Below are 19,016 nucleotides of genomic sequence, written 5' to 3'. Positions count from 1 at the left end.
GCCAAAAAGCCTTTCGTTAACATGACGGGCATCAGAGCGTAGTGGCTAAGAACATGGACTCTGGAGCCAGATAGTGAGCGCCCAAATCCTGGCTCCGACCATTACAAGCCACATGCCATCTTGGGCAGGCTGCTAACCCTCTCTGTGCTGTCTCCTCATCTGTATCATAGGGAGAATAAGACATAAGTTATGAAGATTAAATACATCTATATTTGGCCTGGCCAACGTGGCTCAGTGTTTGAGCATTGACCTATGAACCAGGAGGTCACAGTTCAATTCCTTGTCAGGGCATATGCCCAGGTTTCGGGCTCAATCCCCGGTGTGAAGTGTGCAGGAGGCAACCGGTCGATAATTCTTTCTCATCATTGATGTTTCTATCTCTCTCTCCCTCTCCCTTCCTCTATGAAATCAATAAAAATATATTTTTAGCCGAAACCGGTTTGGCTCAGTGGGTAGAGCGTCGGCCTGTGGACTGAAAGGTCCCAGGTTCGATTCCGGTCAAGGGCATGTACCTTGGTTGCGGGCATATCCCCAGTAGGGAGTGTGCAGGAAGCAGCTGATCGATGCTTCTCTCTCATCGATGTTTCTAACTCTATCTCTCTCCCTTCCTCTCTGTAAAAAATCAATAAAATATATTAAAATATATATATATATATATATTTTTAAATCAGTCTATTCTTTAGTAAGTCCTGTCTGCCATCCTTAGAGCAGTGACCCCGCAGGCCCTTATCTGCCTGGAAGAACTCAGGCAGAGAAGTACCAGTACTTCAAAGGCATCATTTGCCCTTGTTTCTTGACTGACAGCTTCAAAACCATACGTGCTGAGTCTTCAACCATCCTCCAATGCTACATAAATCTTTATAGAACTGGATTGGAAAGAGCCAAGTATTGGAAAACTGAAAACTCTAATATCCCAATCGATTGCCTGAGAGCAGCTCAATGGCATTTCTTTAAGCCTCTAGCATCATCCAGGCCCTGCTGTAGCAGTCCCCCACCTTAGACCCCGAAGGCCGAGAGCAATGCCGTCATGCAGTTTGTCCCGGTGCCTGTCTGCCTGCTGTCAGGTGGAATAAAATAAATGTTCAAAGGAATCAGGTTATTCTCATTTAGCACCAGTGCATGGGATCCAGATGTTGGAACTTATTCCCTCCAGCATAATCCCAAGGTTGACTACATCTAATTCTATGTTAGAGGGAGGGGGAGGAGGAGGTAAGGAAGAAGTTAGGTGCTCAAGAGTGGGAAAGGCCACATTTGTTTTAGCAACACTACAGTCTTGGTCTGCGTCAAAAAAAAAAAAAATGGAAAATAGAAAACCCTTAAGAAAGAAAAGGCTCTTAGAGATAGGCTGTTGTTGTTTTTTTCCTTTCCTTGGATCATGTGAATATAATTCAAAGCCTCTTTTCTCCTCGACTGACCCCAGATGAAAAATGATGGATAAAATCTTCTCTAAGGAAAGCAGTTGTCCCTGGTCACAGACTGTGCTTTCCAGCTCCAGCAGCCACAGAGCAGGCTGAGATGCAACCCCACCCCACCCCACCCCCACCCCCAAGGGTGTCCACATGCCCAAGGAAAGGAGTCCTTTGGAGTCTGAGCCATCTGGGCTGTGTGAGAAACAGTCCCTCAGTGCTGTTTTGAGCAGGTCATTATCCTCCCCCCCGTCTTTTGTTTCCTCTCGTCACCATCCTGAGCCAATTTTGAACAAGGCAGTCTCAAGGCTTGTTTGGATTCCTGTGCTCTCCGCTCTCTAAGACCCTTAAAAGCTTGAGAGGAAACGTTTAAGAAGCATGATTGAGGCCAGCTGTGCAACACCCCAGCCAAGCCACGCGAACCACCCTTCTGCATGACCAATTCTGATTGCTGTGGCTGCAGGCATCCCATCCTGGTCAGCAAAGATGGCTAAGGTGGCTGGAAGGAATGAGGTGGTTGGGCCACTGGCCATACAGTCACACCAGTCCTCCCTCAAAGCGCCTCTCGTGCAGACATCCTTCTTATGTTTTTCCAGAATGACCAAGTCACCTCAAAGGAAAGAGAAGAAGGAATGTTTAGAAATGCCTTCTGAATGCTCAGTCTTTCATTAGCCACAACTGCCAGATACATTTGCTTCTTAGGCTGAGTCTCACCTCTCATATTAGTCATTCCAGCGGCCCCAAAGATGGTTGTGATTTGGAACTCCCATGGTGTGGTAGAGTATGAAAATGGCTGTAATCCTTCACCCCTCCCTCTTCAAACCACTGTGCACTGTGACTTTGTAGTTTGTCCCACGAAGAGGAAGCATCTCGTTATGCATCTCTTGAATCTGGATTTGCCTTGGACTTGCTTTGACCAAAAGGTAGATGGCTGCAGACAGGACAGGTAGACATTTCCAAACTCTTGGCCTCAAGAAATATTTCTCTCTCTCTCTCCCTCACTCTCCTTTTACCCTCCCCCCCCTTTCTGTTGCTAAGCAAGTTAAAGCCTATTGGGTAGACAAGCAATTATACACAGCCACCACCTATTTCTTGTATGGTAATTCTCCCCAGAGGGGAAAGTGATGTGCTCTGAATATAAAGTAACTTTATTAGCATAGAATAGCACTGTTTTTTGTCTTTAGAGCTTAAAAAAGGCGACCTCCAGAGGCAGCAGAAAGGCTTGTGGAGCAGCAGGTTCTCTGCATGTGTGTGTGGGGAGAGAACAACGTTTATTGGGTACCTACTATTTGCCTGGCATGTGTTATGTCTCTGCTATTTTAGATAACATCTCACAACATCACTGTGAGGAGTTTTGAGTAGCAATGATTTGTAAGTAAGGACGCTGAAGTAAATTGCCCAAGGTCATACAGCCAACATATTCTAGAGCGACAATTTGTCCTGTGCTATCACACCTAGAGTTTTTAAACTGTATCACTCAAATGAGAGGCTTCTGTAGAAGGGTGTCAGAAGGTCTTCAAACATGTGAGTAAAATAGCTTTCTTATATTCACCTATTTAAGACTGTAATAAAAATTCACACACCCCAACTCTACTATATCCCCGCATTTAACATATTAGAGAACACTATTATCTTGTCACTGTAGGATCTCTGTATGAATTTCATTGTACAGGCCTCAGAATGCAGCTATCCCTGATGTCTTTGGCACATATTTAAGTATCTATTATATATGATATTGCTTAGGAGTATAGGAAGTCTACACTGTTCTTTTCTTCTTAATTCAAGCCCATGCACATCAGTTTAAATAAGGGAGTATGCTACCATGCACATATGCCTGTTTCTTTTTAATTTTATTTTTATTTTTTTAATTATAGTTGACATATAATATTATATTAATGTCAGGTGTACAGCATAGTAATTAAACATTTATATACATTATGAAGTGATCACCACAGTAAATCTAGTAATTATCTGTAATTGTACATAGTTATTATAATATTATTGACTGTATTTCCTGCTATACATTATATTCCTATGACTTATTTTATAACTGAAAGTTTATACTTCTTAATCCCCACTCCTTTTTCCATCCACCCTTCAGCCCCTAGTAACCACTAGTCTGTTCTCTGTCTATGAGTTTGTTTCTGTTTTGTTTGTTCCTTTATTTTGTTCTTTAGATTCTACATATAAGTGAAATTATACAGTATTTGTCTTTCTCTGTCTGACTTATTTCACTCAGCATAGCACTCTCTAGGTTCATTCATGTTGTTGCAAATGGCAAGATTTCATTCTTTTTATGGCTGAGTAATATCCCATTGTGTAAATGTACCACATCTTTATCCACTCACTGATCAATAGACACCTAAGTTGCTATATCTTAGCTATTGCAAATAAGGCTGCAATGAGCATAGGAATACATATATCTTTTTGAATTAGTGTTTTCATTTTCTATAGACAGATACCCAGAGGTGGAATTGCTGGGTCATGTGGTACTTCTATTTTTAATTTTTTGAGGAACCTCCATACTATTTTCTATAGTGGCTACACTAGTTTACATTCCCACCAGAAGTGCACAAGGATTCCCTTTCTTCCACATCCTTGCCAATACTTGTTCTTTGTTGTCTGCTTTATAACAGCCATTCTGACAAGTGTGAGATAGTATCTCATTGTAGTTTTAATCTTTATTTCTGCGATGATTAGTGATGTTGCGCATCTTTTCATGTGTCTGTTGGCCATCTGAATGTCTTCTTTGGAGAAGTATCTATTCAGGTCCTCTGCCCATTTTTTAATTGCATATTTGCTTTTTTGATGTTGAGTAATATGAGTTCTTTATATATTTTGGATATTAACCCCTTATCAGATATATCATTAGCAAACATCTTCTCCCATTCAGTAAGTAGGCTGCTTTTCATTTTGTTGATTGTTTTCTTCACCACGAAGAAGCTTTTTAATTTGATGAAGTCCCACTTACTTATTTTTACTTTTGTTGCCTTTGCACACATGCACCATTCTTAATTAAATACCAGGCTTGGCCTGGGCCCAGACCATAGCATTGTAAATAGTTGTACAATTACTTGGGAACACAACATGATAAATCTCTATTGTGGATGGTTTCAAAAATTTTTTGAGTGTTTGGAGTCCTCCCATCCTTATGTTTATATTTATGATGAGAAGAGCAGGCTTTTTGAGGGAAAGAAAAGCCAAGGTGAGGAGGGTCATACAGCAACTGTGTCTAGCCAAGCTTGGCATTATAGTTAAGGGAAACTAAGGGCATGACACACTGTGCCATGACCTAGGTGATGGCTAACTCCCAGACTCCTGGCTACCAACCAATTATTGAGACCACTAAACTTGCAGGTTGGTAAAAAAAAAAAAAAACTACTCTCTGGCCAGCAATGTGAGCCTGGACAGCCTCCTGCCTGGAGGAACCTTTATTGGACCACCTCTGTCCTTCCCACCCTCCCAGAGGGAAGAAAGGAGGATGGATGAAGCAGGGCTGGGCCTGCCTTGAAGGAAAAGGGCACAATTGCCCTCTTTGCCAGAGCACAAGAATCCCAGCTACGTGAGGCAGAAGGCCAGAGCTGGTTTTCCCAAATCCTGAGTCAGTGGGTGATTCAGCTTTGAGACAGAAATGCCCCACTGTTCCTCTTCCAAGCTTCTGTAACAATTGAAGTGTCTTCAGAGATGGAAAAACAAGCAATTAAATAAAAAGAAAACAAAAACACAAAAAGTAAGTTATTTGTTAACTATATGTGAATTTGGACTCTGTTTTTATAAAGAAAAAAATAATGATAATCAGAAACAAGATCAATAAAGTCAGTAAAGTTTGTCTTTGTCTTCAGATATTATTGTATAAAAAGCTAATGCTCTAGGATCTGACAGATTTGGGTTTTAAGCAGCTTTTCCACTTACAAACTGTATGAGTTTGGGCAAGCAACTTCATTTCTTAAAGTTTAGTTTCAAATCTGTAAAGTGTGGATAATACCAATGCACAGAGTTATTCAGAAATTTTAATAAGCTAAATATATGAAATTTCTTAGCACAACAAAGAAGGTGCCAAATAGCTCCATTCATCCCATTTCTATTCCTAGGGCTCTTTCCACCATGTCACTTATATACAATCTTCTATTTTCTTCTACCCTCAACTAAATCTATGAGTCTGATGAACTAAATCTATCTGGAGTTGCCAGTGGTGCTTGATGATTTTAATTTTCACAAAGGTCTAGGTGTGAAATTGTATAATTTCAGGGTCAGATGCCCAGAAAGCCAGACATTATTTTGGACATGAAGACCTTTATTTAGTTAATTAGTAAAATCTTTATTTAGTTAATTAGTAAAATCATCCACAGTCCAGGTCAACGATCTTTAGAATGATATTCAGTTGTGTTTACCCCTGGAGTTGTACAAAACACTCCACTAAGGGGCAGGAAAAAAATAGTGGAGCCTCTATTTATATTTATCTTTAAAAAGGAAAAAAGAAATTATGCTCTCCTAATACTTACCATGTAGATTGACACTAGCACTATCTATGGACTTTTATGTCTAAATGTCACATTCAGGGAAGAGCCAAATTTTCACAACACAAAGGGATTAACATTGACATATTTTCTTATTCATTTGCTTATGATTTTTTACCTGGCTAGTGACTCAAACCTTCATTTCAGAGGGAAAACCATTAGTACTAGTATGAGTTCTACAGTGTTGCTTTAATGTTAATGGGATTAACAAGAGACTCCCTAGGAATGTCCTGGATTCAGACATAGTCATTCTACTACTGTATAGAAGCAATCTAAATTTCCAAATGATTAACACCCCAGTCGGTATATTAACTCCTCTCTATTTGTTTAAGTCATGAGGAGCTCAGAGTGAACAGGTGGAAGCCTCTGCTCCCAGCCCACTGGGATCCTTGTGTCTTCTGTGAAAGCATTCATCTTTTGGGAATATGACCTCTCAGTAAGTAAAGCTGAAATTTGCAATAAAGACAAGCAAAAATTTTGCCAATTATCATTAGGAATAATAGAGAGAAGCCACTCCCATCTCTACCCCTTGGTTCTCTGGTCTATGTATTACTTGGCTACAAGAGAAATGGCAACAAGTAAGTTACTGGATGTTAACACATTCCATATTTTATAGGATGGTACTCGAGCCCCATAAAAAGTTTTATTTGGCCAGTGCTACACCTGAGTCTTCAGTAGACCACTCAATATTTTATAAGGCCAACTGCCTTGGATGATAAAGTGAGTACATGGTAAAATAGTGAATTCCATGGGTTGAGGTAATAACTACAGTACTTCACCTTAAAATGAGTTCCTGGTCAAAAACAACGTGGTGTGGAATACCATGACAATAAATAAAGTTCATGGTGCTAACTAAAGCACTGTGGGCCAGAAGACAAATCCAAAGTATATTACAGAAAATTCAAAGCAATTTCCATGATGGAAATCCCTACTGTTGTCTTCCTTATCCATCATCAAATTGGGGTGGCTCAAGAAAGAGGTTGACTGATAGCCACACAATAGGTCATCTTGTCCACTTGATTATTGAGTCTCCTCTACAGTGATTTTCCTTTGTTAAACATTCCACATGAGACTTAAAAATCCTTAATTTTGTATTTATTCTGAGAGTTCCATTCATAAACTTCTTCCTCAGACTTCCTTTTTCCTTCCAAACCAATGACCATCTAGGCCAACCCTTAGACTCTATCCACAAATCAGTAGAGATCCATACTTTTGCCATATCTTCTTCCAGATGAAGTGCACAACCATGAAGCATTCAGCTCATTGGAAGGATTTCCCTTCCCAGTGTGCTTCAGGGTCACTTCTGGACACACAGAATTACAAGAGTAAACTCTAGTGACTCTCACTCTCTTATAATCCCCTCCCATTTGAGTGTGGGTGGAACTTGTGAATATGATGAGATATCACTCTTATGGCTGTGTTATCTTATATGGCAACAGGGAGATTATCCAGGTGAGACTGATATAATCATCTGGGCTCTTTAAAATCAGAGTTTTCTCCAGCTGGTGGACCACAGAAGTCAGAGAGACTCTAAGGGTGGAAGGGATTTGTTTATCAGTTGGCCTCATGTGAAGCTCCATCAGAACCACATGCCTAAACATTAAATGTGTTTCTTCTGGAATCCAAAGAAGTTCATCAGGTACTGTGCCTCTTTTTCAGATATAGGTAATGGAAAATGGAGAACTATGTTCTTTTTATACAATATTTCCCAAGTTTTACAAGGTTGATGTATGAATCTTATGCTACCAACTAACTTGATTTATCCAATCCATAGGAAAGATAAAGAAAAGGACATTTCAATTTCTATGACCAGAACATTGTTCCCACTTCATCAGACCCATAGAAATGAGATCCCAAGCAATCCATTCAAACCTTTAGGCCCGACTCCAGCAGATGCTATGTGCCTTAACGCAAATCAGCTAGTTTATACCTTGGTAAGAATGAAACAGAAAGCTAAGTAAGCCTGTTATATAAACATTGAATACAGATGGTAAACAACCCATCCAAAACAGCATGGATACTTAGTTAAGGCTGAATATTAAAGCCACTAAGATAAGAACTACAACTAGCCCATAGAGTGCCTTTGTGTTAATTAGAAATGGACATGCCATGCTCCAGGTCAATGCAGGCCTGCAGCAGGAAGCATGGCCTGGTGAGAGGAGCCCATTCCCACCTATCCACTCATCAGGAACCCTTATGCAGGGTGCAGTGTGCACAACCATTTGTTCACAATGGCCCTAGCACAGTGGTTCTCAACCTTCCTAATGTCACGACCCTTTAATACAGTTCCTCATGTTGTGGTGACCCCCAATTTCATTGTTACAAATTGAACATAATTAAAGCATAGTGATTAATCACAAAAACAATATGTAATTATATATGTGTTTTCCGATGGTTTTAGGCAACCCCTGTGAAAGGGTCGTTCGACCCCCAAAGGGTCGAAACCCACAGGTTGATAACCACTGCCCTAGCAAGACCACACACCGACTTATTTAAAAAAATGATTTACAAAAGTATAGTCATCTATATTTATCTCCTGAGTTCCGGGCTCTTTCTTCATGACTTATGGGGAATGAGAGCACATGTAGGCAGAAGGAGAGAAACAGCCCCTAGTAACCTAAGTATCCAAGTAATATTTGCTTGAATGGATTTAGGATTAATTGAATCACTTTAACTTGACTCTGTCTAGGTGCTACATGTGTTCCTTTGTTGTTGTTGTTTTTTAATATTATGAGTACATCTTCTAAATAATGAAAATAAAGTAATAAACAACCAATTAGTTTTTCTAATTAATTAGTCATCAAGTAGTTATGCAGTGTCTATGATCTATTCAATTCTGAACTAGAAGATATAAAAGCCTTATAAGAAATAAAGCCCTTGAGATTTTAACAATCTAGCTAGGGAGATGTTACTGATGCATAGGAATGATAGGATAATTTACCCCTTACACATTTATTTTCCACAACTGGCAAGAAATATGGGAATGACATTTGAATATTTTGCTAGTTTTATAAACATTTTTTCCTTTAACTTTACAAAAGATATAGCTCCCATTTTGCCAAATTTTTTAATATATAAGAAAATATCATGGCCCTAAATATTTTTTCTACATCAAAGTTTCATACAAGCCAAAACAATGAAGCCAGTCTGTGATGTGGGCCTGAGCAAGACTGTTTCCTTAGCAGTGCACCACACATCACTAAAGTTGCTGAGGCGTTGAGACATCCAGCCCCCATAATATTTCCAGAGCCAGGTGTCTCCATACATGTCCACAAATATAAATCACTTGCAGAGATGGATGGAACCCTGTGTGGCCTCTGCTCCATCCCATTCATCACCGGGCCAGCCAGCTGACTGCTCCACCGATGTTCTCACCCTGAACTGGAGGCACCACCTTTGCTGAGAGGCAGAGGTGAATGAACCCCCTTCATCACTAGTGTTTCCAGAATATGAGTCTTTTCCCTGCCTCACGAGCCGTTCTCTTCATATCCCCAGCTGCACAGGGGGTATGAGAAGAAGTGTGTGCCACTATAGTCCCTGACACCAAGGCGATGTTCAACTGGGAAAGAAAACGAAAGTGAATGGGATCCTGAGAGCTTAATGGGGACAGAGAGCTTAATTTCTTTTGCCTTTTTCTCTTTCACTAATGAAAAGTCAAAGCACAATCTCCTTTTAAAGATGAAATTACAAATTGAAATTTGTGTTGAACGTGTGTCCACTCTTGTTCATCCAATGGTCCTCAAGATTGAGAGTATTTAAGAATCACGTGACAGAGTTATTTAAAATGTGAATTCCTGGGCCTCAAGTCCTGAGATCCTGATACTGCATGAATAGGGTGAGACCCACTGAATTAGCCTTTCTATCAAACATAGTAAAATTCTGATACAAGTGGGTCTTGAACTGCATTTTGAGAACATTAGCATTTGGTGATTGCTATTGTTGCTGTGTTATTGCTGCTGCTGCTATTAGGATTTTCAACAGCTGTTTTCTTTATATGCACCCTATCAGCTGCTTACTCACTGAATTTTCAAATCTTAGCTGAGCTGTCTGGGACAGAGTATTAGCCAGGAGTCAGGAAACCTAAGCCCAGGCTTTACCACTAACTAACTGTGTGTCTGTAGGCCAGTCAACTACCCTTGCTAGTGTTCCCTTGAAATAAATAATTTTCAAGGTCCTTTTTCAACTTAAAATATTTAGATATATGAACCTCAGTTATAATGACCAATGTATGCTTTCTTTATTTCATATTTCTGAAGATGTTGAAAAGCTCTAATTCCTGGTGTTGCAGGAATGTTGCAATCTATCTTAATCTGAAGAAGTTAGTCAATCTCCCCAAATCTCATTCTTCTCATTTGCACAAAGGAAAGATGAACTTCTCCCCTATTTAACTAATGAGATAATGTTCAACTCAAATGGAATTAGAAATATGGTAATTACAAAGTACTATGTGGGTGTAATGCCTCATGCTATGCTCTCCAAGTCAGATGATACAACTGTGGGTCATAGGATTGAATTTGTCTCATAAGTATATGTTAAAGAAAGCCAGATTGAATTGGGTTCAAATAGAATTGGAGGTAAGAAAATGGATACAGAGAGCAATAGGCAACATTTTTAGGAATTTGCCTTGTGAAAAGAGCAGAGAAATAGTCTAGTCACCATAGGAGTATATTGAAACAAACAGGAGAAAAATAAGTAAGGTGAGGGATATTACAGAACATTTACATATTGCAGAGAATCAGAAGGAAATGAAATTGCAGCAAGAAAGGGTCAAAATTACAGGAGTCTGTCCTCAAATAAATGACAGAGGATGGGATCCATAGTATTAGGCTGGAGCAATCATAAATTGGCTGTTGTAACATAGAAAGGAATAGTGCAGAAATATAGATGTAAGGAAGTTGATAGATTTTTGGTGAAGAATATGGGAGCTCTTTCTTATTAATTATATTTATCTAGAATAATAAAATTAAGATCAATATCTGAGACTAAAGAAGGAGATGGAGGTGTTGGAGGTTTGAGGAAAATGAGAAGATGCCAGCTGGTTTACTGGGATAGTAAAAGGTAAACTGACAGAGAAATGGCAACACTAAAAATGCACTGAAGGTTGAAAGTCATGAATTTCAAGTAAGGTCATTCTGCATGATTGTGTGTTTTTCTTCAGCCACATTCAACTGCTTGGTTCAGGTGCAGAGTAGGTGTGAAATTGGATTTTTCAGAGTTTATTTATTTATTTGTTTGTTTATTTATTTTAATCCTCACCAAAGGCCATTTTTTCCATTCATTTCTAAACAGAATGGAAAGGAGGGAGACAGGGGAGAGAAAGAGAGAGGAATATCAACATGAGAGAGACACACATCAGTTGGTTGCTTCCTGCTCATGCCTCAACCAGGGCCAGAGATTAAACCTGCAACTGAGGCACATGCCCTTGACTGGGAATCAAACTCACAACCCTTCCGTCGGAGGGCAGTACTCTAACCACTGAGCAACCGGCCAGGTCAGTGTTGTTGTTTTTTTAACCAGTGGAGTATGATGGAGTGAATGAGTTCAGGAAATGAGGATATGTGCAACAGGATGATTTGATGATGGATCGTTATATCCACGCTAATAAGGAAGGACATGTATCAGTGGATTGGTAGCCCTGATAACTTTGAAGAATTGGAGACTGATTATTAGAGGGAAGAAACTGGAACATAGGAAGTGGTAGCCAAAGAGTGGGGTGTATTTAATCGAAGGTAGTAGTATTGATAAGGTATAGGGATGACCATAGAAATGGGTGATTAAGGTGGAGTGAAAGAAATATCATGGAATTGAGAAGGCCAAGGGAGTGAGGGACTAGGGTATTGGATGGACCATCTACATAAATGTTTTATTTCCCAAAATGCTGCATGAATATGATAGTGAGACAGACACTAGGCCAAGGGCCAATGCCTTTCTTCAGTAAAATGAAGGGAGTGACCAGGGGAGTAACGGAGGAATGGGTAAGATAGTCCTCTGGCTTTGTTTGAAAGAAATACTTTTGAAGGGAAGTAAGTGATGACAAGAGAAGATGGATGAAGAGGCCCGAAGAGTGGAGAAGACAACTCCAGTCTTAGTGGTATGCAGGTGATTTCACATGGAAATTCAGACTTTATTTCTCTTGGAAAAAAATAGAAATTCCATCACCAGGGACCCTATTTTCACAAGTTAACAAATGGCTGAAGTTAAGTTTGGTTGCCCCCGTTTGATGGGCCATTTAGTCCCCATTTTTCCACAGTCCGTACCACATTCTCCCTTCTCCCTGAAACAGGGAACCCAGGTTAACTTCCACTGACTATGAAGTGGTTTCTAAAAATAAACCTAAATTGTAAGCAAGTGTTTTACTATATCCTATTTCCATTAAATAAATAATTGATATGAGGCCTAGCTGGCATGGCTCAGTGGTTGAGTGTTGACTTATGAACCAGGAGGTCACTGTTTGATTCCCTGTGAGGGCACATGCCTGGGTTGCGGGCTCGATCCCCAGTGTGGGGCATGCAGGAGGCAGCCAATCAATGATTCTCTCTCATCATTGATGTTTCTATCTCTCGCTTCCTCTCCCTTCCTCTCTGAAGTCTATAAAAATATATGAAAAAAAAAAGAATTGAGATCAGGAAAAAAGTTAGACCAAGAGGACTACATGTTTAATTTAGTCTTCTTCTTTTTAATTATTTGCTTGACTCTGTTAGACATTTGGTCATGAGATTCCTGCCCCAAATCAACTGATGAGTTTATCCCAATTAAAATCTGCCAGAAGTTATTTTCCATAGGCCAAAAATTACAGTTTCTCTTATATGATAATCCTATGGTTTTGATAGTCCAATTTGGCTTGACAACACCATAAGAAATGAAACTCAAAAATAATCAGGTAACCTAGTTGTGGCTCAAAAAGAAAACACTTGCCTAGAATGTGGATGTTAAGAAGACTTAATATGCATTTCCTTCCACCATCCCACCTCACACCGATCTTTTAGCAGGTAGGATTCATGAGCAAGCCCAGAATTCTTGGATCCTCTGCCCTGGACTAACTGTCAAGACTAACCTACTTAGGATCTGCCTCCAGGACTAGCAAAGAACACAGAAGGAGTTGCATCCATATGCTCCATCATGGACCTGTGATCTCGAGTGTGCCCTTGACTTGCTTAAAAGTTAAAAAGATAATAAAGCAAAAGGAAAGCAATCAAGATCAAGTTATTTCTGCCAATACATCACATATGAACCAGTCTTCTGGTTCTGGCCTAGTTACTCTGAAATGTAGCAGGTTCCTAATATATGTGAAAGTGGCATTCTTAGAATTTTCCCCAATAAAGCAGTTCATCAGAATAGGTCAGAATTGGGAGATTTAAAATACCTCATAACAGGTACAGAGTAGAGTTTAGGTCTTTCTGGGAGCCTAAAACATAAGGATGTTATCCTGTGTGCTAAATTGCCTAAAGCTGAGTTTTCGACTATAGCTAGGATCATCATATGCTTTGTTGTCCAAACTAGGACACTTTTGAGAAGAAAGGGGTCTTGCCACATTAAAAATTACTTCAGGTATGAACAAGACTTCCAAGCAAAGTAGGTGGCATGGTCACCTTAATTACAGGTAGCTCACCTCACAAGACTTCAAAACATGTTGCCCAGGGACCAGAGAGGAAAGACATGAACAAGATTTAGCAGGATTTACCTTTCAAGATAGTTTGCACAGCTAACCTGGGTTTGCTCCTCCTCACTGCTCACAGCTCAAAGGCAGGTTTTCCAAAATACTATATATATTTAACAAACTAACTTATTTAATCTCTGTGAAAAGCTTAGAGGGGATTTAAAGGAGGAATGGGTAAGCCAGTTCTTCAGCAGCAGAATCCTATGCCTAGCCCTAAACTGTTCACTCCCCCCCCCCCCCAAATCCCTTGTCTCCTTCTCACCCCAATCTGCATCCCCCTCAAGCATAACCCTGTTCACAGTCTCACATAATTGGCAATGTGCTTTGTTGTTGGTTTGCCTTGCTGATGCCTCATTGTTGGAGGGTTGCCAATGTTAGCATACCAGCTACATGCACCAACGGTCTGATCTGGGGTGGATGGGAAATCCTACTGTACATTCCTGTGCAGAAGAGAGTGCACTAAACAGCTCTGAAGAGGAACTAGACAAATGTTTGAATAAAAAGCAACTGAAGGGTAACTGCTAATTCAAAAGAAGAGATGGTCCCGGCTGACTTTCTTGGCTTCCTTCCCTCCTAGATTCTCCTTGCTTCTTTGTTATCTGTGGTTTAATCCTCAAACACAGTTCTGGTACGATCCATGAGGCAACAATTCTAAGTGCTAACATATTGGCTCAATTATCCCATAAGACGAGAACTAAAAATGTTTTTCCTTTTGCTGCTACCACAACTTTGGACAGCTTGCTTAAAAACACACATGTACAAAACGGTTCACCCCCTGAGCTCATGTTGATTTCCTTCTAGAGGCAGCAGGAGCAACGATAAAAATGTGGGACATGTAGAAAAGAATCTGCTCCACTTGTTTATATAATTTTTGAAAGTTGAGTTAAAGAAAGATTTCAAGTTGGATTTTCTAATAGGTTTTTATTTTCCACTATAAAACAAAGAGCTATATTTGGATTTCACCCCAATTCATGGGATCAGCAAATTGAAAGTATCTTAGTGAAATCTAAGACAAGTTTTGATCCAAATTTCAAATTTTTACATATTTTTGTGTGTATATATCCCTGTTGCCTCAAGGCAAAGAATGTCCCTGCTCAGGATTCACATGGAATAACTAGTGATTTTTTTTTTTTTATGAGTGAACTGCTCCTGAAGGTTGCATGAAGACTTTTTTTTTAATCTGCTAACTAGTTTATATTGTGTTTATGAAAATCCCCCAAGCTACTTTTGTTTGCCTTCTACTCTCTTCCTTCAATGGAAAGCAAAGACACAAAAGACAAGCAAAGCTCTGACTTGCTCTTGATAAATATGGCCCCTATAGCACTCCGTACAATTTAAGAGCTGAGACCATTATTTCAGTGCAGCCTGTGATTGTTCATTAGCACAAAGAGTTTGTAATAAATATAATGAAAGACTGCTGGCTGTACTCTATCTTTGTTATCTAAAGCATTTCCATGAATAACTACAGGGATTTGTCTCCAAATGACTTATTTGCCTCCTTTCTAATAAATAACATGTAATTGGGGTAATATATTGTTTCCTAGTTATGTTAGCAATGTAGTGAAAGGAAACAAATGCACAATTTTCAATATGAAAGAATAGTAGATAATTTTTATATTATCCCTTAAAGTATTTAGACTCATTATGCATGAGTTAAACTGCTGGGAGGTCTAAGTACGAAGCAAGAGCCGAGGTTCTACATTTAATGAGTTTCTTTATTACTCAGGGCATGAATTACTACCCTGATACTATAAAACTGCAGCGAGGGCTCTGCATCTCAGATGAGATTCTCTTTGAGGAATGCACTCCTCAGTGAACTGTCAGCAATGGGATGGACTAATCTGATTTAGAAAGGATTAGGTTAGGAACTGTGCCTCTGAATGTCAAGGTATCTACATCTCTCTACAGGGGAGCGGAATGTTTAACTCTTCACATCCAGGTCTGCAGTGTTAGCGGAGCCTTGTGAGGCACTAGGTCACATCCATTACTGAGCATCAAGACAGAAATAAATTATACTGATGGCCTCCTCAGGTCCCCGAGAGAAATCCATCTTCAGTCCCATGATACCAGGGAGCTACTGCCCAGACATGGCCTTGGAATTCAAAACATTCTTCTGGAAAAAAAAGGAGAAAAAGGTCTCTGTTAATTATTAGAGAAAAAAGAACAATATGCACCAAATCTAATCTCTCTTACAGCTCCTCACACTTCACTGGACAGGAGTAACTAAATAGTCACTAGAGTTGGAATCTGCTGAATGTCTGGGAACAGGGCAGGGAGGAGGCAGGCATCAAGGGGTCGTGTCTTAGGGAACTGAAGCAAGATCTGTGGAGCCTATGACAGTGCGGACTCTCTCTAGCTTGGGGTCCATTGCTTTTAAAAGCTACGTTGCCTATTAATAAAACAGAAGTTGGTTCAGTGTGGTCTCTCATCTCTAAATCTTGTAGGACAGAAAGCACTGGAGGGCTCACCTTTACTCAATCCTTGCCCAACTCTCAGAAAACGGGTTCCTACACTCCCAGGTCATGGCAGCCCAACAGGCTCTGTGCACACATCTGGCATGTATTCAGTGTAAAATTAATTGGGAAAACTATCAGGAGCTTCTCCCAGGCCTCAATGTGAGCATCAAAACATGGTGGGTCCTCTGAGTTGGAGATAAACGTAGGAAAGGGGGCACCTAAGAAGTAATTGTTGATAGAGTCTGTTGAATATTTACTTTGTGCAAAGCTTGGACCTAAGTTCTCCACATTTGTTGTTTGTTTGTTTGTTTGTTTGTTTTTGGGGGGAGGGTTGTTTTTTGACTTTTAATTTCTTTACTGATTAAGGTATTACATATTTGTCCTTACCCCCTCCCTTAACCCCCCACTCATGCCTTCACCCCCCTGTTGTCTGTGTCCATTGGTTAGGCTTACATGCATGCATACAAGTCCTTTGGTTGATCTCTCCCCCTTACTCCCACCCTCCCCTACCTTCTCTCTGAGGTTTGACGTTCTGATCAATGATTCTCTGTCTCTAGATCTGTTTTTGTTCATCAGTTTATGTTGTTCATTATATTCCATAAATGAGTGATATCATGTGATATTTATCCACATTTGGACTCTCTCAACCCTCGTGCTAACCCTGTGAACAGGCAAAGCTGTCCCTGCTTTACGGGTGAGGAAATGAAGGGATAGAGGCTACAGGCTTTGGCCACTCCTCCTAATGAAGAAGAATCAAGATCCAAATTTGAGCTCAGCAGACTGGCTGCAGAGCCCACGCGTTTAAGCCATTCTGGTGTCTCTCTGAAGACATTACCTACTTCCCCAGTTTGCCGTCATAGTAAGTTATAACTGGAACTAATAACACTTTAATAAAAGTGGTTTCCAGTTGGAAAAACAAAAAAGTAGTAGGTATCCTATTGATTAAAGAAAAAAATTCAAATTTGAGACTGAAGTTCCCAATTTTGCTCCTCACATTTGGAAGTGTAGAGCCACAAGTAAAAGCATAAAGAATTAGTCATTTGGAGAGTAAAATTTTAGGTCCAAAGAGTCTTATTTTAAGCATATTTATGAAAGAACTTATTTCAACAAAAAGTCATTTCATCTGAGAGCCAGATAGAAAACTAAGGAAGGCTTTCTTCTCAAATCCAGCATGGAGAGTCCCCTCCATAGACTGTACAGAGTTGGTGAGAACTAGGTTTGGGCAAGATGTGAAAACAGGGACCAGTTTTCTAAGCCAGTAATTGGAAAACATAAAAAGGCATGTTGGGGACACATCCTTTAATAATACATGCCGGAAAAGCAATTTCTATTAATTAGAATGTACATTATTAATAAAGTATTTAGAACTCTTACCTTAATTTAGGTGTTATCAGGAAATTGAAAGTACTACTAATTCCACCCTAAAGGTTGGTGGCTAAATATTCAGAAGATGGCGGATAAGTCCTGATAAGCTGCAAGTATACTGAAAGAGCTCTGTGGCTCCGGAAGGACAGACCTGATTTTAAGAAATGCACGTCCCACCATTGCTGTCATCCAGCATCTGTACCAGCTATGCAAGTTTTTCCTAAGAAATTCTCCCAGAGCTTCCACTGACTAATTCTACCTGTAAAGCCGCATACCATTAGCTCTGCATTCTGGAGAGGTCCTTGCATTCCCCTTCATATTTAGCTCGTAGGATGGGAAGGAAAGCTGCTGAAAGGACCTGCTTTATGCATAAGCAGATCTCAGGGGTTCTCTGGGACCCCAAATTTCTTTCTCATTGATGTCTAAGATTTTCCTTCTTCACTTGCTGCCATCCATCTCTCTTCATTCCAGCTTTTCCCTATCATTGTCAGATCCATCTATATCTGATTCTGAGGATTCAAGGCCCTTTTGGTCTGTTTTCTGGGTGTTATACTCTACATCTTTAGCTTGCTATCACATCATTCCCCATGGTCCCATCTAGAATGTTCTAAGGGTCATTCATAGCTGATATTCAGCTCACATTTCCCCCTTCTCCATCAGATGGTGTTGACTCTCTCTTCTGAACTGCCATTGTGCTCATTGTCTCCATAATCACTTTTGCAATTAATAATGCATCATAGCCCTGACCGGTTTGGCTCAATGGATAGAGGGTTGGCCTGCGGACTAAAGGGTCCCAGGTTCGATTCCGGTCAAAGGCATGTACCTTGGTTGTGAGCATATCCCCAGTAGGGAGTATGCAGGAGGCAGCTGAATTGATGTTTCTCTCTCATCAATGTTTCTAACTCTCTATCACTCTCCCTTCCTCTCTGTAAAAAATCAATAAAATATATTAAAAAATAATGCATCATAATTCAGTAATATGATTATAATTATTATGTGCACAGGGACAGTTTTCAGTGCTTGGCCTGTATTATTTCATAAAAATTGTCACAGTGGCCCTAGCCAGTGTTGTTCAGTGATTAGAGTGTTGGCCCCTTTACGGAAGGGTCGTGGGTTCAATTTCCAATCAAGGGCAATACCTGGGTTGCAAGTTCAATCCCAGCCCCTGCAGGAGCATGTAAGGGAGGCAACCAATCAATGTGTCTCTCTCACATCAATGTTTCTCTGTCACTCTCTCTCTCCCCACTCCCTCCCTTCCACTCTCTAAATGAAATCAATGGAAAAAAATATCCTCAAGTAAGGAATAACACACAAAAAAATATCATCACAGCAGTCCTATGGATGGAATTATTATTCCATCCATTTTACAAATGAGGCATACAAATGATAAATAACTTGGCAAAGATCACAGGGCTGATAGTTGGCAGAACTGTAATTTAAACCCAGCCAGACTGAGTGAGAAGTTTATGTGTAGTATTGTTGTTTCACTTTTATAGACTTATTTTTGGTCAACCCAAGGAAAGCATCAACTTCTGAAATCATTTCTGAGTCTCTTCACCCTTCACAATGCCTTACACATTTGGCACTCAATAGTAAGAGCTGGTATTGCTGCTAT

The sequence above is a fragment of the Myotis yumanensis genome, unplaced genomic scaffold (assembly GCF_028538775.1).
Source record: "Myotis yumanensis isolate MYYU_CA2020_CCGP unplaced genomic scaffold, mMyoYum1.0.hap1 SCAF_12, whole genome shotgun sequence".
Taxonomy (NCBI): Eukaryota; Metazoa; Chordata; class Mammalia; order Chiroptera; family Vespertilionidae; genus Myotis; species Myotis yumanensis.
This window is presented reverse-complemented; position numbering follows the sequence as displayed.